Raw genomic sequence first — 20,599 nt, forward strand, 5'->3', positions numbered from 1 at the left:
AAAGACAGTCTTTAATTTTATTTTAAGGCGTGTCCATCCATTTGAGAACCGGAGGTTGCCACAGTGTTTGACGTCTAGAAAGTTGTCTTTTACTAATTTGGAAAAAGTGAATGACCATTCATTTTGATAGAGGCAAATATAGTAGTGTAAGTATCCAAATCTTCCTCACAAAACACAGGTCAAATTCAATTATTGTTACAATCATGTAACAGATACAATTATTGCTATGTGCATCCGGAAAAAGGATGCATTTCTAGTTCTGGCCTTAGTAATGGAATATATTTGACCAAATTTATATAAAACATATCAATACTAATGACACCAAATAGGTATAATACTAAAATATATTCCATGAAGAATCTAATGACACTTACTAGGTATCATAAATACTGATAAATTTTCCTTGACTCCGCACTATACTAGAATTGTATTCTTTTTAGGACCAAGGATGTACAAACTAAGAATTAAAGCATTCCTCATCTTTGCAAGCCCAACAATTTCTAGAGAGAATTTTTTTAATCCCTCCACTTAATTTTCTGAACAGTTCTGTTAATTATATTCTCTCAATAACTTTGTACGTTCTCTTATAATAAAGTAAGGAGGAAAAGGGCAATGTCAATAATGTCGTCCAGGAAGATTGAAAAAAAAAAACTTTATTCCACTCGTTGTGAAGGAATTATATTAACAATTAAGCAACAAATGCGTTAGTGGAGCTTCCAGCATATGGTGTCTTGGTGTGTTCCGAGAGAAGACGAATATGTCTTGTGACAAGCACAAAACGGCAGAAAACGCATCTATATGGATGGAGGCTATGCTACTGTGCTAAATGCTAACTGCTAAGCATGCAAAGCTTTGTCATTTCCGGACAGGGCCGGGCACACACTAACTTTGCAGAATGTTCCCTTCCTTCCTAGAATGAAAAAGCTCCACGCTTTCACTAAAATCAGATGAAATCCTTTTGCTTAAAAGGAGTGGGAGAAACTCAAAATGCTTTGGCGCCGTGCCCATGCGAATAGTCAAATCAGATTGATTTAACTAGGCAGATGCGCATGACATGTGTGAATATAATAGCCTAATCTTCACTTTTTACAAATTTTCTGTGCACACATGTGTAATATTCAGCCCTATCTAATATTCTTGATTCATGCAAAAATATAATATAGTATATGCTTTTTTTAGGCAAACTAGGGGGGAGAGGATTCCCACCTGGATTTATATTAATCAAAGTTCAGACAAAGTTCACACAAACGTTACAGAGGTCGGAGATACAGGTGATACAGGGGATACAGAGTGTTTACATCCATCTACATAAATGAGCCAGCCATGAATACTATCAGGAGTGACGGCTTTTTTCAAGACAAAGCGCTTTTTCCATGTAGCGAGGTCATCAATTACCCGAGTGATAACCTTCGTCACAGACGTCTGCTCACCCCAAAAGACGTCCCCATTTCGAGCATCCCGGAGGCACCACAAAAGTGTCAACAACACCGAGGCCCAAAGTTTGATGTCTAGATTGCCTGGAGGACGGAGAGCCCAGACTTCATCATCCGAGGTCGTAGTCACTGTATACAGCCCAAGCATCGTCCAAAACGAGGTAATAGAGGAGCATCCGAAGAAAATAGGGAAAATTGTCATAAGGAACATCCAAAGTGATGGTCATTTGTTGGCTGACACCTCATTTTGAGCAGTTTACCAGAAGACACTCTGGTTCATTGAAATTATGTCACAAGATACTGCGGCCCGGTTTTAGCTGGTTGAGGAGAGAGAAAATTTTATTTTGGACATCCGGTGCCCCTGAGCCATAGTTGGGTCCGCGCCTCCAACCTAGTCTGGTTGTACCACGTAAGAACCGGCCGTTTTTCTCAGGCCAGGCCCGAGCCAGCCTCACGTTGGTTCCTGTCACCACCCCTCCTAGTACTCTGCTGCTCCTCCTCATCATTCTCCTCACCTCTGCTGCTCCTCCCCGCCAGGTACTCTACTGCTCCTCCCACCGGTGGTGTTCCCCTGCTCGTCCTCCCCGTCGGTGGTGGTCCCCTGCTCCGACGAGCTCCTCGGCCCGTGCACGCGAGCTACGTGGACCGTGCCCAGAGTGAAGGGGTACGCCAGAGAGAGAAGAGCGCGGCGGAGCCATGGTCGCCGACGGCGAACTCTCACCAGTGCAACCCGATCTCGGGCTACGGAGCATGAGAGACGATGATATCAAGTACGTTGGACTCAGGAGCTCGCTGCGAAGCCGATGGAGGGTATCTCGCCGACGAGAGTGGCACCGAGAGGGGAGACGTCGCGGAGAGGCGGATGGATGATGGTGACGTGCTTCGGCGAGCTCGTAGCACCCCACAAAGGCCAAGGATTGGCGTCGAAGAGGGTCGCAGCAGGTGCGGTGTTCTTCTGCGAGGCCAAGAGTAGCAACAGCAAGGCGAGCGCGGGCCTACAGTGGGAGAGCAAGAGCTCGGATGTGCGCTCGCCAATGGCGGCGGTGGGAGGCGCTGCGGGACAGGAGAGGGAGCGGGAAGCAGTGGGGCGGTAGCGGTGTGCTTGCACGGGGCTGGGGCTTCCCTTGAATAGGTTAGGGCGGGGGAGGAATGAGTGGTGGGGGAGCTCGGTCATATGCTGCCCATGACTGCCGCTACACAGAACCGCGCGGAGAGCGTGTCGCGGTGGATTGGGGAGGAGCGGACAAGGTGGCGCTGGGAAGGGGAGGGGCGCGGTCCTCGCGGTAGGCACGGTCGCACGGGAGCCAGTGATGGCGGAGGTTAGGGATGACCAGAGGTGGGAGATGGTCCTGACGGGTGGGGACCACACGTGAGAGAGAGGGAGGCGCGGCGCAGGCCGACTGCGGCTGGGTCTGTACCGTCGGGCGAGCGCGGGAGAGAAGTTGGCCGGCCGGATTCGGCCCTGGGAGCGAGGGAGGTTTTCTTTTCTTATGGGGTCCAACCAAACTAGGTTAGGGGCAGACCCAAGTGTGGCTCAGGGGCACCGGATGTTCCAAAACTAAATTTTTTATCTCTTCAACCAGCTGAAACCGGGCCGCGGTGTTCTGTGGCATAATTTCAACGAACCAGAGTGCCTTATGGCAAACTGCTCAAAACGGATGTCCACTAATAAACGACCGTCACTTTTCTATGTCCGCTAGACAATTTTCGCAAGAAAATATGGTGCCTGTCTTCGACACAGCTGTTGCACCTCTGACAGACATCATCTTGAAGCACATGTTTCTGGAGGAGATTGGCACGCGAGCTCAGCCGGTCCTTGAAATAGAGCCAAGCGAAAATTTTGACTTTGTTTCGGACTGTTGAACCCCAAATCTGCTTGCTGATCGGGTCCCCTTGCCCTGAAGATGGAGCGAACGCAGAGTAGGCATCCTTGGTCCTGAACTTCTTACCGGTGAGAAGCAGCAGACGGACATCGCTGGAGTCGTCGAGATGAATATCCTGCAGGGAAAGGAGAAAGGTGTGCCTGCTCGCGCTGGGCAATGCGGGTTAGACGGGGACGCAAATGCAATTCAAACCTGTTTTTAAAAACTTCAAAAACCGAGACATTAGTCCTAGTGGTGTGGGAGAAGAGGGCAGGGTGAGAGAGAGAGAGAGATGGGACCAGTAGGAAGCCAATGGTCTTTCCAAGAGAACGTCGAAACACCATTATGGACATCAACCTTGGTGATCGAACGATAAGTGTCCAACTCAGAATGGACAATGTTCCAAATGAAGGAGGATGCGGACTACTCATCAAAAGGAGTATGAATTCTCAAAACCAAATCTTTCCAAGGAGCCGGATCATCAGAAAAAAGTTTGTCAATGAACTTCATCAGGAGGCATTTGTTTTGAGTGTGCAGATCTTTCAGCCCCAGCCCGCCTTCGAGTTTGCTAGTGCAGACATGTTAGGATGTTCCCAGGGAACGAGGCACTTGGAGCCATGGCAGGAGTCGTCACCGTACCGGTCCAGAAGAAAGCGCGGCGACGGTGGTCAATAGCTTTGATTACCGTTTTATGCAGCCCAAGGGAGGACATATAGTGAAGAGGGAGGGCACTAAGGACACTGGCACACAGGGTAAGGCGTCCAGCATGGTTCAGAAGGGAAGCCCGCCACCCGGAGAGGTATTTGTCACAAGAAGCAAGGAGAGGTTGGCAGTCGGCAATGGAAAGCTTATGGGGAGAAAGAGGAAGGCCAAGGTAGGTCTGTGGAAAGGAGGAAACCGAAGCACCAAAGAGGCATGCAAGGTGGTTGGCAACATCGGGGTCGAGACCAATGGGGAGAAAGGTAGTCTTATGGTAATTAATAGAAAGCCCCGTGGCTAATTCGAACTCATGTAAGATGTGCTTGGCGGCAAGGATGACACAGGCCGGGGGAGGCACGGAGGAAGATGAGGGTACAGTCGGCGTACTGGAGGACCGGCGCAGGAGAGTTGTCAAGGAGGGGGTGCATGAGATCAAAACGAACGCTATGGTGCTGGATCAGGCGGAGGAGGACGTCGGCAACAATAATGAAGAGACAGGGAGAGATGGGATCACCAAGTGTTGGAGAACCCACGGGAAAGCAGAATTTTGCGCAGGCTAGTCAACTTGTCCAGTTGACGGAGTCAAAGGCCTTGTGGAAATCAAGCTTTAGGATGACGGAAGCAGGATTCTGAGTTGGACACTTATAGTATATGCTTGCTGTGGCATTTAATTAATCCATAGTCTACCACACTTCGCCACAAATAAATCCATAAAGTTTTGCCATGGAAAGCTACCATATGATTAGCCACTTTACAGCAACAGTGAATTAGCCACTTGGGCCTTCAGTACTCGGCCAGACAAGAAAGGCACTTGGGCCTCCTACTCAGCAATATGTGAAAGGGCTTAGGCCTTCAACCATTCGACCCAGAGTCCCAGACCTGTTTTTTTAACACTTTTTGTAAACTAATTTTAAATCTAACACTGTTTAGTTTTTTTTTAAAAAAACTAACACTTTTGCCCGCGCCTATTTCCCTGACATGGCTAAACGCCTGTGCCGCGCCATGCATGGTGGCGCGGCAAGATGGATGACGTGGCGACGATCGGGACGCTGACCGGTGACTGTAGCAGGGTCTGCTGCGCCACCGATCTTAGCATGACACTAACGCGCCAAGGCCCACGGCATGGCAAGACTGGACACAACATTATAAGGCTTGTGCCGTTCCTTTGGCGTGGAGTACTGTATCTATAGTACTTTTATATAAAGCTAAACCTCACTAGATAATTGTTCTCTTCATGCAAGGTGTCCACGTCATTTCCCACTAAGTCACTCACTGAATGTTCTATCTCTTCATGCAAGATGACATTATTCCCACTAAACTCATATTATTCCTTATTAATTACAAAAAAAATGTCCACGTCATCTCTATCATGTATGGCAAAAGCAATTAAACAGAGTGTTAGTGGGATTGAGAGGACGGATGGCTAGGATCTATGCAAATCACTGTAATCTCTCCTTGTCCTCTGGTGATTCCTATCGATTTCTTTTATTTAGATAGTCGAGGAAATTCCTTTAACCTCTACATCATTAGAGTTTCATGCTTTTGTTTCTTCGGTAACCTAGTTGTCCCCCTTGTTAGTTCCATTTTTTTCTAATCTCTCTCTCTCTCTCTCTCTCTCTCTGTGTGAGATGATCGTTCATGTAGTTTCTTTTTCCCTCTATAATGCATTTAAGTTTCTTAAAGAATAGAATGTCGAATTGTTAAAAGGGGAGGATCGGAGGAAATTGGACAGGTCATAGCACAAAGAAACGGTAAAAAGCAAAGTTTTTTTTATGTAGGTACGGTACCACGATGAGAAAACCTTCCAAGGGATGCAAGGAGAGGGATGTGAATTACCACCGGAATGGTCACACAGAAGACCATGGCAAGCATTTCTTCAAGATATTGATTGGTGATTTCCATAAAAGATTGGTGAGCAATTTTCTTGCACACTATGTTTCCGGCTATTCAGCTTGGGGAATACTGGAATGTGGTCATTATCATCTAAGAAGTGAAGTGAAGTAAGCTGCATCTGCACCAAAAATGCGGTGGCCATTTCGGGCGCCAAACTTTTGGCAGCCTATGGCGACCAAATGAACTGGCGAGTTGTGGCTGCGTTGCGGCACGCCGTAAGTTCAGCGACGAACCAAATGGCCACCGAAGCTTGGGCGCAAGAGTTGTGGTGAGCTATTCAAGCGCACCCTAACTTTTGTTACTAATTCAATACTATGGACTGTGGTAGTGTTTCCAATTAATATTAGCATGTTGTCCCTAAGATTACTGATCAATGTAAAGATCTATGTTGGTAGCCATGAATGGACTAGCATCACTTGCAAGACTGTTTTGGCAATTTTATTTTAGAGCAATCAGGAATCAATTTAGTGTTTCATCATATGATGGTGTGCATCACTTGTTTAAAAATAATTAGCTATGATTGTATCAACCAACTTGCAATACAGCAATGTAGAATTTATACAGTTCCCTTACCTCATCTGAACTTTGTTCTACGTTAATCTTGCTACCACAGGTCATACCGGGTAAATTTGCTAAACATTTCGGAGACAAAATAGAAGGAAGTATTACTCTTGAATCACTTGGCGGTTATACTTTTGATGTTCAAGTAGCAAAGAATATGGGCAGAATAGTGCTTCAATCTGGGTGGAAGTCATTTGTTAGTGCCCATGACTTAAAAAGATGGACTTCTTGGTATTCAAGTATGATGGGATGTCTTGGATGAAGGTTCTGATATTTGATCCTAGTGGTTGCGAGAAAGTACCACCATGTTTTGTCACGAAAAATGCTATTAGTGGTGGACGGAAGAGAGAAGAACGCATTGACATTTCAAGCAGCTATGCTAATCTTCCCATGAGAACACCAGAAACTAAAAAGAAAGCATTGAAGAAAAGGGACTGGAGTAGGATCAATATCAGTTCATAAAGATCCCTATCCAACTCATCAGGTTGAGTCACAATGTCGAGTCACAATGTCATCAAACCTAGTAGCATCTATGTATATCTACAAGATGATGACATCATTGTTTTGTTTTGTCATAGCAGGAATGACATCTTCAGAGGGCGATGGAGCACATTATGTTCTGAGTTACATGCTCCCACGAGGCACCAGCCTTGATAGTATGCAAAAGAAGAAACTGAAAGAGAGACACTTAGCTATTTATTTTGAAATCCCCATCTATGTGTGTGTCGTGAAGAAGTCAAACATTTCTGAAAGATCTCAAGCTATGGTGAGTTAGGTTTTTCTCTTTTTTTGTCTAGATTGATATTAATATTGCATTTCAATTGCACGTCCTTCAGCAAGCAGGTTGTTTAGCTTCCTAGACTCCTTGAAGAAATTTAAAAGCTAAGTTCGACGTAAAACTTCAACTGTTTTGACTTTCGAACACTGAAAACCTTCCCCTCTATAACCAGGAATTCTCTAGAAAATACTCTGATGTATGTCTTCCATTGAAGAGCAGAGTGTTGATTCTTTAGTGTCATGGCAAGAGTTGGGAAGTGATTTGCCGCATTCAGGTTCCAAAAGCTCAACGCAAAGTTAAAAGGCTTTCCAAAGGGTGGGCACGGTTTGCACGTGACAACAATTTGCAGTGGGGAGATATCTATCTCTTTGAGCCACCGAAGACCAAGAAATACATGATGAATGTGTGTATCATTCGCAAAGAGTGAGATTTAGGAAGTGCTTTCTGCCTGCTGTTTTCGACTTGTGCTTTTGGGTTTGATAAGAGTCGCTTATGGTCATGTGTGTCGGCCGTTGGTGCCAACTTTTGTAGTAGTGATATTAAAGCTTTTATGCTTGGCAAGGGTACAACTTACTCTATTTTGTTAGATAAGGGAACAAAATGGTACAACTTACTCTTTTGAGTGCTGAACAATATAATCTATGGTTTATCCATTCCCTGATTAGTTGAATGCGCCGTGTGGGCCGTGTGGTACATCTGTCGAGTGCGCCGTGTGGGCTGCATAGACGATCATGCGCTAGGCAACGATAATGCTATTGTGAGCAGTGGGCACGGTGCAGGCGCGACGGCGGGCACGCGTGGCGGGTAGGCAGGTGGGTGGGCAGGGCGTGGCATGAAGGGACTGGGCCGCGGGCCTTTAGCCGGCTCTACCGCGCCACCGATCAGGGCGCGTCAGTGCCATGCCAAGATCGCTGGCGCGGCAGACGCTGCCACGTCACTAGTCAGCGCCCAGGTCGTCGCTACGTCATCCCTCTCGCCGCGCCATCATGCATTGCGCGGCACAGGCGTTTAGCTGCGCCAGGAAAATAGGCGCAGGCAAAAGTGTTAGTTTTGGAAGAAAAAAAATTAAACAGTGTTAGATTTAAAATTAGTTTACAAAAGGTGTTAAAAATAAAAAAAAATTCTCTAAGGTCAGGGCTAGGTTAATCTATCTATCGGTATCTATAAAGTTCATTCAGTTATTAACTTTGCTAAAAAAACTAAAAAGTTATTAAAGTCTATTTAGATCCACGTCATATTTTTTATTTTCACCATCTCATCGTAAGGTTCCAAACATATTTGTCTGTTCAAATGGTAGGTAGTCCACACCATCGTCCAATGCAGATGACTACTTCTGCAGCATAATTGCATTCCTCCATTAGGCCAGCCTCAGTGGGACGTTTCATGTCTCAGTTCCCAAGAGTGTCACATCAGCTTTTCAGATGAGTGAAATGTTAGAAATTTAGACATTTTCATATTTAATTTACTCTATAAAAAACATGGAGTACTCTCCCAATCGGTGGCATGCCATCCAACGAGTTCCTTCGGCTAAAGAATCTTGCTCTTCACCATCCCATTAGGCAATACTTTGTCGCCAAGGACTCCACCCAATGTTCCATGGAATCGATCAACTTCTCCCCCAAGGCATGGTCCAACCTTGAGAACAACAACATTTTTTTTATCCCTCATAGGCATCCTACTACAAACATGGAAGTAGGGTTTCAGCCCTAGCTTGGGGGAGAAGTGTGGATGGATAGAAGCATGGCACAACGAGATCACGGGCAAGAGCAACTAGGCAGGGATTGATTTAGTGGGTGGAGCACATAAGGAAGGCAAAGGGAAATGGCTTGGCGTTGTTCCTCCTCTCCCCGTATAATGTGTACAATGGAAATGGGCCGCAAAGGTTCACATTTTGGGCCACAAAGCCTAGTGTTCAAACAACCAACCCACATATTTGTTCCACGACCGGCTCGATAACAATAAAGTGAGGGACGTGTTGTAGCATGCCACCAGCTGGCTGATAGCTAAGACAGTCGGAGAACTCAGATCCGATAGTGTGCAGGTTGAGTTCCAACTTGGATTCCTCTGTTTCGGCTCTCAAGTTAAGATGGAGTTTGTCAGGAGATTTGTTGGCTTAGGAATCAGGGTTTTTTTTGCTAGAAGATGGCTAAATAATTGCCATGAGATTCATGGGATACAACTAGCAAGCTTAAAGCACAAAACTCATGTATTCAATTGCCTTGCCTTTGGGCGTGGGCGATGTCGCTCCGCCCTTTCTAGGCGTTCCGTATATGAACTCCTTCAAACAGGACTTATTGCTATTGATTCGATGATCCTCATAGAGCGCGGTCAGCGTCAACTGTGCGGTTACGTGTCCACGTTCACAGATTTCACACTGATACTAGGGAAATATGTGGTATAAACATGAAAATTAATTAAAAAAGGTATTTTTGTTACTTGAAAAAAAATAAATTGGAAAGTGCACAATGCATCTATATATGTACTTACATGCAAAAATTAGAATGCAAACTCACTTCTAAAAAAATCATATCCAATTCCAATTGCATGTGCACTGGAACTCTGGAAGACAAAACTGCTAGACTTTTATCTTCTAGTGCACATGCATATGAATCTTGCCATTTTCATATGTAACTTTTGTAGATTGAGTTTGCATTTCAACTTGTACATTTTTTTTGCGAGGACCTTATACATGTGGGTACATATATAGATGCACTATGAATGTTCAAAATTCCAAATAATTTTCAAGTGACTGAAATACTCGTTTTGAGTTCGTTTCCATTTTTGTACCGAAGATGCACCACATATTTTTGCCAGTTTTCGTTGTGCTGACTCGGTTGTTTCCCACTTGCACTCATCAGTATCTTAAGTGTAGGCACATACTGGTACTGACCATAAGTTCTACGGATACGGAATGGATCGGAGTACCGATCAGGAAAATGCGATGTGACAAAACACCGCTACTTTGTTTCATTGGCCGACAAAAGTTTCGAGGTTTCGATCGCTGCGTCTGCGTCACGAGAAGAAATCGCCGCAGGCGCGGATAACAAAGGTCGGTCGATATTGACAGAAAAGCAGAGTATTTCATGTGAAGTTTCTGTCATTCTTTAGTACTAGTGTTTGTTTCATTCATACGTGACGCAAATTTACAGAGGAAATTCAGTCTGGCAAGTAAAAGGCTAGAAAGTTTAATTTCAAATGTTCTGGATCGAATAATTGTCGCAGGTTTGCATATCTGAACCTTTGTGGAGCAGAGCTTTTGTGACTTGGACATAAAGATCAATGGTGACAACCATTCTGTGGCCTAGGGCAAGTGGGAAACTTTTGCCGTCTTGTCAATCTGAATGAAACTGCCGTTTCTATGAGGGGAAGTTTTCTTGGGCAGGTGGGAAACATTTGCGCCAATGCTTTTGATGATGAACGCGTCACAACAGTTGGAAGTTTCACATTCCCATTTCCTCGGTCGAAAGAGATTTATCGCTACTGAGCCGGAATCCTAGTTTCAGCCAGGAACTGATCGATCTATCGTCGAATGAATTTTGCAACGCTAGCAACAATTTCATAACGCTAATATAATATAACGCTGGTTCGGAAGAAAGTGAGTTTACAAATCTCACTAAATGGATCCATGAGGAACAGGCAGTCAGGCACGCAGCGATGAGCCTCCAGTCAGGCACGCAGCGATGAGCCTTGTGTCTATCGCTGGTTGCAAGCAGGGGCGAAGCTACAGGATTAATCCCTATGGGCCACGGACCACACTGCGCTCAGCCCAACCCAAGCCCATCGGTAGAGTCCGACCGGAGAATCAAGCCTGATGTGTGCTGCTCGTCCTTCCTGCGTTCGGTAACGCTATGTTGCTGAGCCACGATGTCAGCCCAACATCCAATGCTCCTTTTTCTTAAAAAAAATACTCATCCACTTATTCCTATCCACCCATTCCTTTTCCTATCGTTCTTATCTGCTCGCCTGCCACCTCCGAGTGCACAGCCGCTGGTCCTCCAAGGCGCAGCGCGCGGCCATCTCCGAGGCGCAACGCTCGGCCGCTGGCCTTGCCAGGCATGGCGCGTGGCCGCCTTCGAGTCGCGACGCTCGGCTACCGGGCTTGCCAGGCAAAGCGTGTTGCTTCCCTATCTAAGTCGCGCGGGCATGGCCTCCCCACCACTCATGCTGCTGATGCCTTCCTTCCACAACGTGCACCCACTGCCGCCGGCTTGCTGCCTACAAGCGTCGTCGGGCCGATACCTTCGGTGAACACCACACACCGACGAGCCTCCATTCTGCCGAGTAGCAAAGAGATGTTACGTTGAAAGTGCATGTTGTAAGAGTATGTTTCAATTGTTTCAGATGTTTCAAAGGTATGTTGCAAGTGTTTCATATGAATGTTGCAAAAATAGATTGTGATGTTGCATATGTTGCAATGGTTGTACACGTATGTTGCAAGTGTCCGTTCCAAATATTTTGTCTGCCTTTTCAGACATATGATGTTTCAGAGGTATGTTGCAAGTTATCGGATTATTTTGCTCCGGCAATATCCAGCAACGTGATCGCATAGACAGAATCGGATGGTAGCACACGAGACACTGAGATTTATATCGGTTCGGGACGTGGTACACGCTAATCCCTATTCTAGTGGTGTGGCTGCTCTTGTATTCGTATGCTCAATTATAGGGTCTGTTGCTCCTAGCTACGAGGTAGATGGAAAAGGTGGAAGATTGGATCCCGAGCCCGAGGTTCCTACCCTCCTTTATATAGGCAGGAGAGGTAGGGATTACAGAGAGGGCGATCGTGCTAACAGATTGTTTCCTAGTTTGTTACAACCGATTGATACTTGCCATCGTCCAGATACGTCCGCCTTGGTTTGCCTTGATCTCCACGTTGATTGATCGCATCAACCCTTGTGGGCCTCCTCCTTGATGGTTGTTGGGCCGATAGCTCGGTGGTAATCATAGATACGGGCGGTGTAGGTACCCCTGGCCCATATCTCTGATAGTAGCCCCCGTATGACTTAATAATAAGCTAGCATGTAGCTTCAAGCCCTCGGGACGTCGCAGTCTCCCCTATAAGTTATGCATACTGTGAGTACACAGTGAGCATCTTCGGGTGCCGAAGCTTCGAGCAGTGCAATCAGATATTCCCAAGTATTGGGGAGCCAGTATGTTGTCATTCGAGTACCAAGAGCATTTCTCAGGTAGCGAGAATCTTCTTCAAGCATCGAGTGCGGCCGTGGTACACCGTACATCGAGGAACGTTGTTCCCTGGCAGCTATAAGCGCCTGACTCGAGTGGTTCACCCCATATCAGGAAACGTAGTTTCCTGGGCGTAGCCCTCGGGACGTTGTCAACGCCGCATTCGGGTGGTGTACTCGATAACCAAAAGCGTAGCTTCCAGGACATCGTGGATGCCAGGTTAGGGTAGAAATACCGCTATACTTGAGAAGTTGGTTCCCGCTGTATTTTGATGTGTAAATAGTGGTTGTGCATCATTAAGTCCTAGTTGTAAAACAATAATGAGGATGGGGTAAGTTCACCTCCATTGCCCGCGCATCACTAAACCAGTTGATTTTTAGGGTGACCTGTTGAAGGTTGTTTTGTTATCAAGCACTAAGGACGTCACATTTTTCTTCAAGACCCATTAAGCAACGTGGTACGAATTGTCATGAGCCTCGCTTAGTGGAAGAATAAGGATGTTGTCCCAGAGCCCTGAGGCCAAGGTAATAGTGTCCCGATGCGGGCACTACTGTGGGCGAGTAACAAACACGTGAGCAGCTGTCGGCAGTTGCGTGTGTTACTCTTTGAGCTGATAACGGGTAGAACAAGTGAACGTCCACTTCACTGAAAGGACGCGGTAGGACAAAGCCAGACCAGCGGGGGCATGTCATAAAACTCTTTTTCTAGATTCTAGGACCTCATACTTTGGTTACAGCAATGGGCCAACCAGTTTTCTGGTTTCTCCCAAAGGGGCACACATCCGCTGAAATAAGGTACTTCAATCAAATTCAGGTATTGGGAGATGTATGTGACACTGAGTGTCAGAGGTTTTAGAGCCAGACTGGTGGCCCTCCCGAATACCCCCCTGACTCTAGAAGCGCAGGGTTGATATCAAATGAATCACTACCGCTTACACCTGCTGAGGGGGTGAGCCAGGCCGAGTACTCGATCTAAGTGTCAGACCACTCGCTTGCACCGGCTTTGGTGAAAGTGTATTAAAAGCGAACCACCAGGATCCGTTGATGAGTATGCTTACCGGAAGTCGAGGTGTCGGTGTTTGCGGTACACTTTCCCATGCACCAGTGTGTGCGGTTGGGATGCCATCTAACGAGATCCTAATATATGGGTATATTAAGCATTGGGTCCAATGGTTCCCAACCGAAGAAGACCCCCTGACTGACCCATTCAGGATCTCCCAGGGGCTCGGGGGCTATGCCCATCGGGCACGCTTGTGTGCACCCTCTGGCAAAGAGACCCGACCAAGCCTGACTTGGCCACGACCGCCGCTTGGGGCTTAGGGCCTCGGCACCTGATCTAGGCCTGGCCCTTGGCTCTTGCCCGGCCAATGACTCTAGCCAAGGCCCGGGAACAAGAAGACAAGCTCTGGGCTACCGATGCTCGGGGGCTCCCTGGCACCGCTCCCCAAAGGTGTCCCTGCCAACTGCTCCCACGACAGGGTCATGTCTGGGGCATGACATAAGAAGACAAAGCTTTCCCTCGGCCTCCTAGGGGCTCGGGGGCTCTGGCCCCGCACGTCAGCCCCTAGAGCTGACCTCCTTTGCCACCAAGAAGACTCCAAAAGGTCCACCCGGGGAAGGCTAGTCTAGGCCAACATAGCCTGACATGCAGAGTGTCAGAACAAAGCAGCCGGACGATGCCAAAGGCTTCTTCGGCACCAAGACACCGCCACAGTCCACGGCGCACCGCTAAAAGACCCTCTTGGACTCTAGGTGTACGTAGATCATAGACTAGTTTCCCCAAACCACCATGTACCTGACCTATCTCATTATATAAGGGATAAGGTCAGACCTAGGAGGGTGGAGGATCCTAGATCGATGACCAGACACTCCATTCCATTCCATCTGCCTCCGCTCCGCACAGGGAGCAAGGCAACCCGAAGAGGGGCACCGAGAGCTCCTCCTCCGCATCCTATCGTCTTCCTCCTTTTCGAGGAGGGGGAAGACTCCACCGGCAGTGAGGCAACCTTAGGATTAGCATCGACATAATGCCCTACCAAATCTCTCTCTACACTCTGTTGTAACCCCCTGATTTTGGGTGCTATTGAATAAAAGGATCAACAGCTGCTAGATGTAAGGACCAAATTGGCCCAAACCAAGATAAACCGTTGTGTCTTCTCTATGTGATTCTTGTGTTCCTAAGTCCACCTGAGTCACTAGAGACCTATACTCTAACACTGACTTGAACAACTATGCTTATCACGGTTTCAACCCCGCAACAGCTGGCGCGCCAGGTAGGGGGCAGCGTCAAGTGCAATTCTGGCTCTACGGTGGTTGGAGACACCCTCCTCATCGTTGGAGCAAGCGGCACCACCCTAGACAGTGGTGTCTGCTTCCCCGATGAGTTCTCCATCACGGCTAGTGCCTTGGCTCCAGGCCAGGTCCTCAACTTTGGGAGCCTGGCCTATATCGCCGATTGCTATGGCAAGCTTCGTCCACTCCATGAGGCTGTGCCGGTGGGCAACGAGCCCCTAGTGTCGCCCCCTCTGCTAGAACTTCTATGAGTAGATCTTGAGGTTCTGGCCTGCCAGATCCGGTATGGTCTGGACCCAAACCCCACCGTGTCGGACCGACGCCAGATGTTCCACATGCTGGCCAACGTCCACCACCAGATCGCCACCGAAGAGGTGCTCCCACCACCTGATCGCTTCTGGTACTACCTCCTAGATCTCCTTTCAGGATACAGAATGCAGGTGGCATCCTTCCAATTGGAGTTGGAGCACCTCATCAGTCGCGAGCAGTCGTAGAGCAGTCATCCTCATCGGCACGGTGGGGACTAACGTTCCCTCACTCTTCACCTTCCTCAAGATCCTTTCGGGGGATGGCTCGGAGTATGACTCCAATGACATTGACTACAATGCCCCGTTGTGCCTATGCTACCACATCGAAGGCTGAGGATCCTTGCTAAGGAGGCACCTGAGCTCACACCGTCAGACTAGAGTCTGCACAGCCACGAGGCCTACCTTTAGAAGAAGGCATGACCACTTTGCGAGCTTGGCAAGTGGACTTGGAGGCTGCCGAGGCAGAGCTCGAGCACCAAAGGCAGGACTTTATGCGGCAACAAGCCACGCGCCCTCTCAGGCGATGACGACGATGCTCGCACGGGAGCTCCCTAGTGGCCTCCGCTTCCCTCGCGCAGTGTTGTTGACAGTAGTTAACATTCATCACAAACCATCAGTATAACTTGCATAAATGGCTAAAATAGATCACCAACATAGACTTAGGGGTTTCAACTGACAAATTCCATGAAGTTTTGGTGAATCTTTGTTTTCAACAGGATTTAATCAGAAAACCACCAAGGAGGACCTATTCGTCAAAGGAAATCATGGAATTCCGCTGTGTCATCAACGTGGGAAGACTCTAGAAGACTCCAGGAGGCTCTCCACCAAAGCAGGACACATGGCCCACATGTAGGCCGCCCAACCCCTATGGGTCCCACCTGTCAGCTCTGTTGCTACGTTAGTTCTCCACCGCCTCCTAGGATGCATCTACACTGTTTATTCAAGTCGGTTTGATCCAAGGGTTTAGGATTGATGCTCCGACCTATATATACCAGCCTGCACCTTCCTCTAGGGCATGCCTCATTTGATCCTTAGAGCTAAGAAGCCAGAATCCTTAATTCATATATCCACCAGGATCAGAGCTAGCAATCAAGAAAAGATTAGTCCTCGATAGGATCTAGTCTTGTATTAGAGATAGAGAGATAGAGTGAGAGGGAATAGTTTTAGAGGAGTCCTGGCCTGTCGGTGCTCTCTCTATGGCTTGTACCCTAGTGGAATCAAGTTCTTGAGCTTGCTTCTAAGATTTCTTTGGTAATCAACTTCTAATTCAAGTAAGCATCTTATTCATATTGTTCTTCAGGTTTGTGACTCTTTTTTGAGTACTTTAATCCTTATAGCTCCTGGGTTAAAGTACTATTCATAGTGTAAGCGTGGTGCTTAGACTCAGTTACTCGTGGATGTACCCTATTTTTTGGATCGGTCGTAGCTCGCGAGGGTGACTTTTATAGCCACGTTGAATCCTCTGTAGTCCACCTCCTGTTAGTAGGACTAGCAGGACATTGTTACTATAGGAGACATACCCTACCTAGTGTTTCCTCTAGTAATATCCCCTAGAGTTGAATAATAGAAGATAAAGCTTACCGAAGTTAGAACTAGAAGACCTTAGCAGTCTCCTCTACGCTCTTATTATCTAGTCTTGATTGTAAAGTTAGGATAAGTTAGATTTGGTTATTCTCACACACGTTTCCTTGAGTTTGATATAGAACTAGGTACTCCTGGTGAAGTGCTACATCGGTATAATATCCATGCGCTTGTGGATTATTCTATGTGCATTAATTTATACCAACAAGCATTTCTGGCGCCTGTTGCCTAGGAAAACGATTGTTGTGTTAACTTCGAACCTAGCTTATCTTTGTATCATTATTCTTTTTTATCTTTTATCTTTTCCTTTCTCTTTACCATGGATTTAGAATTCACTCCTATCTACTAATATGGTGCACCCACGAGCACCGCCTACAACCAAAAGAGTCTTCAAAGCCTATACTAACACCTGGCTATAAGCTACCCCCAGTGGTTAATTAACATGGTTAGGATAAACCCTTTTCAGGCGAAGATGATGAAAACCCCTATTCCCACCTAAATGAGTTTGAGCAAACCTGTGCATGTCTACACATAGTAGGCATGTCAGATGAAACCTTACGAAGGAAGCCTTTTCCTTTCTCTTTGACAGGAAAAGCTAAACGTTGGTACAATCTCACCATAGGGAGTAGACAAGGAGATTGGGAAGCCCTGTGTTCTAGCTTTTGCTTGTAATTCTTTCCCATCTCTAGTGTAATCAGACTTCATTCAGAGGTTCTATCTTTTAAACAAAAGAAAAAATAATATCTAGGCATGGCTTGGGAACGCTTTAATACTCTCATTAATACTGGCCCTGACCTTGCCATTCAAGACACCATTCTTCTTCAGCACTTTTATATGGGTCTTGATAGGAAAACCTCGAGGCGTCTTAATACGGCTTCGAGAGGTTCGTTCTTGCATCTCTCCGCCAGTTCAGGGGAGAAGCATTCTTACAAAAATCATAGAGAACATCCCTAAAGAAGTGGAAGAGAAGCCATTAGAGGAAGAATCCTAGATAGCTGAACCCAAATCCTTACCAGACCCATCACCAACTTCAGCTGTCTCAAATCCTGAACCACCGAAAAAGTAGGAAACTCTAATTTTGGATTTTATGCTTGAATTCGAGGATAAACTTTTTGATGAATATGGAAATACCTCAAATTACCATACTATGAGGAGACCCCAAAAGTCTAGGAAATCATTTTATGAAGAACCTTTAGACCCTTCTGAGGAAGCTTTCCTTAAAAAGACTGTGAAAGAGCTAGTGTCTATTATAAGCAATGAATGACTAGAAGAATCAGAGCTTTCCTCTAATGTGATTCGCTTAGATTCACCTTCTATATCCATTCATTGCCAAATTAATAAAGCTCCTTTTGATGCTCTTTATAATCCAGTTGTGGGTGTTAATATCATGTCTGCATCTTTTGCTTAGAATTTATTGAAGCACATAACATTAACCACAACAACAAAGTTATTGAAAAGTATTTCAGGACACATTCTCCCAAGTTTGGGAATTCGGTATGTCCTCTCTATCTAGGTAAAGGAACTAAGGTTCATCTGAGCTTCTATATCTTTGATATTATGGAGTTTGACCTATTGATAGGACAACCAATTGAAAGACTTATCTAAGAAGGACAAATGGGGAAGTTGAATATAAGACTTGGGAAAAAATTTAAGCTTTATATACCCATTACTCATTCTCTAAATGCTGAGACTGAGCCAATTCCCAAAGAAGACCTAATGGAAGAGGTTAAGGTTGCATCTCTTGATGATTTGATCAAACCTAACCTTGAAGATGATGCCTAGTTCTTCATCTAGGAAGAAGACAAAAATCCCATAGACCCTAAACCCTTAGATGAATTGCTGGAACCACCTAAGCCCACCATTGAGCTTAAACCCCTACCTTCTGGTCTTAGATATGCTTTTCTCAATAATGATCGGGATTGTCCTGTGATCACAAGTGATAAACTCTCTTAGAAAGAATCCCTATGCTTGCTAACTATCTTAGAAAAGCATCGCTCTGCTTTTGGCTACTCGCTTCAAGACCTTAAGGGAATTAACCTTGCTTTTTGCACCCATCGCATCCCTACAAATCCTGATTGTATACCTTCTAAGGAGCCACAACGTAGGCTTAATAATGCGATGAGAGAGATTGTTAAGAAAGAGGTTTTGAAACTCTTACACACCGGGATCATCTATCCTGTGCTACATAGTGAGTGGGTAAGCCCTGTTCAAGTTATGCCTAAAAAGGGAGGCATGACTATTGTTAAAAATAAAAAGAATGAATTAATCCTCCAAAGAACCACCACTGGATGGTGGATGTGTATTGACTAACGAAAACTTAACAAGGCAACAAAGAAATATCATTTTGTGTTGCCCTTCATTAATGAAATGTTTGAGCGACTAGCGAATCACTCTTTATTCTGTTTCCTTGATAGGTATTCAGGTTATCACCAGATTTCGATCCATCCAGATGACCAAAGCAAAACCACCTTTACATGTCCATATGGAACTTATGCTTATCGTAGAATGTCTTTTGGACTATGTAATGCTTAAGCTTCTTTCCAAAGATGCATGATGTCTATATTTTCTAATTATGATTGTAGAAATCATGGAAGTTTTCACGGATGACTTTTCTATTTATGGAAAAACTTTTGATGATTGTCTTGAAAATTTAGATAAGGTTTTGCAAAGTTGTGAAGAAAAGCACTTAGTCCTTAATTGGAAAAAATGTCATTTCATGGTTAGGGAAGGGATAGTGCTTGGACATTTGGTGTCTAACGAGGGATAGAGGTAGATAGAGCTAAAATTGAAGTAATTGAACAGTTACCTCCTCCTGTAAATATAAGAGGGATCCGTAGTTTTTTTGGTCATGCGGGGTTTTCCCGCCGCTTTATAAAAGATTTTTCACATATTGCTAGACCACTTACAAATCTTTTGGCCAAAGATGTTCCCTTTTAATTTGATGATGCATGCTTGAAATCTTTTAACATTCTTAAGAAAGCACTCATCTCTGCACCAATCAATCAAACCCTGATTGGTTGCTACCTTTTGAAATTATGTGTGATGCTAGTGATTATGCTGTGGGGGCAGTTTTGGGACAAACAAAAGATAAAAAACATCATGCAATCCCTTATGCTAGCAAAACTCTGATAGGACCTCAACTTAATTATACAACAACTAAAAAAGAACTCTTGGATTTTGTTTTTGCTATTGATAAGTTTAGATCTTACTTAGTAGGAGCTAAGGTGATTGTTTATACTAATCATGCTGCTTGAAAATACTTTCTCACTAAGAAAGATGCTAAAAGATGGATTTTGCTACTCCAAGAATTTGACTTAGAAATAAAAGATAAAAAGGGAGTAGAAAATTCTGTTGCCTGATCACTTGTCTAGAATGTAGTTTGAGAAATCATAGGAACTACCTATCAATGATTCGCTGTGGGACGACATGCTCTTCAAGGTCATGAAATCTGACCCCTTATACGCAAATATTATTAATTTTATGATTGCAGGTTATGTACCACTAGGGTAGAACAAAAGGAAGCTCATCTATGAAAGTCGTCTCCACATATGGGATGAACCGTACCTCTTTAGAGTCTGCTCTGATGGCCTACTCAGACGGTGTGTATCGGTGGAAGATGGCATCAAGATCATCGAGCGATGCCACTCATCACCATATGGAGGACATTATGTTGCATTCCGCACTCATTCAAAGATCTGGCAAAGTGGATTCTTTTGGCCAACCATGTATGAAGACACGAAAGACTTCATCAGGAGGTGTGGAGCATGTCAGAGGCATAGGAATATTAATTCAAGAGATGCCATGCCACTCACCAACAACCTCAAGATTGAGCTCTTTCGATGTTTGGGGAATCGACTATATGGGACCTTTTCCAAAGTCAAAGAACTATGAGTACATCTTGGTGGCAGTTGACTATGTCTCTAAGTGGGTTGAAGCCATGCCATGCAAAGCTGCTGATGCGAAGAACTCCAAGAAGATGTTTGAATAGACAATATTTCCAAGATTTGGAG

This window comes from Miscanthus floridulus, chromosome 11 (assembly GCF_019320115.1).
Source record: "Miscanthus floridulus cultivar M001 chromosome 11, ASM1932011v1, whole genome shotgun sequence".
NCBI lineage: Eukaryota > Viridiplantae > Streptophyta > Magnoliopsida > Poales > Poaceae > Miscanthus > Miscanthus floridulus.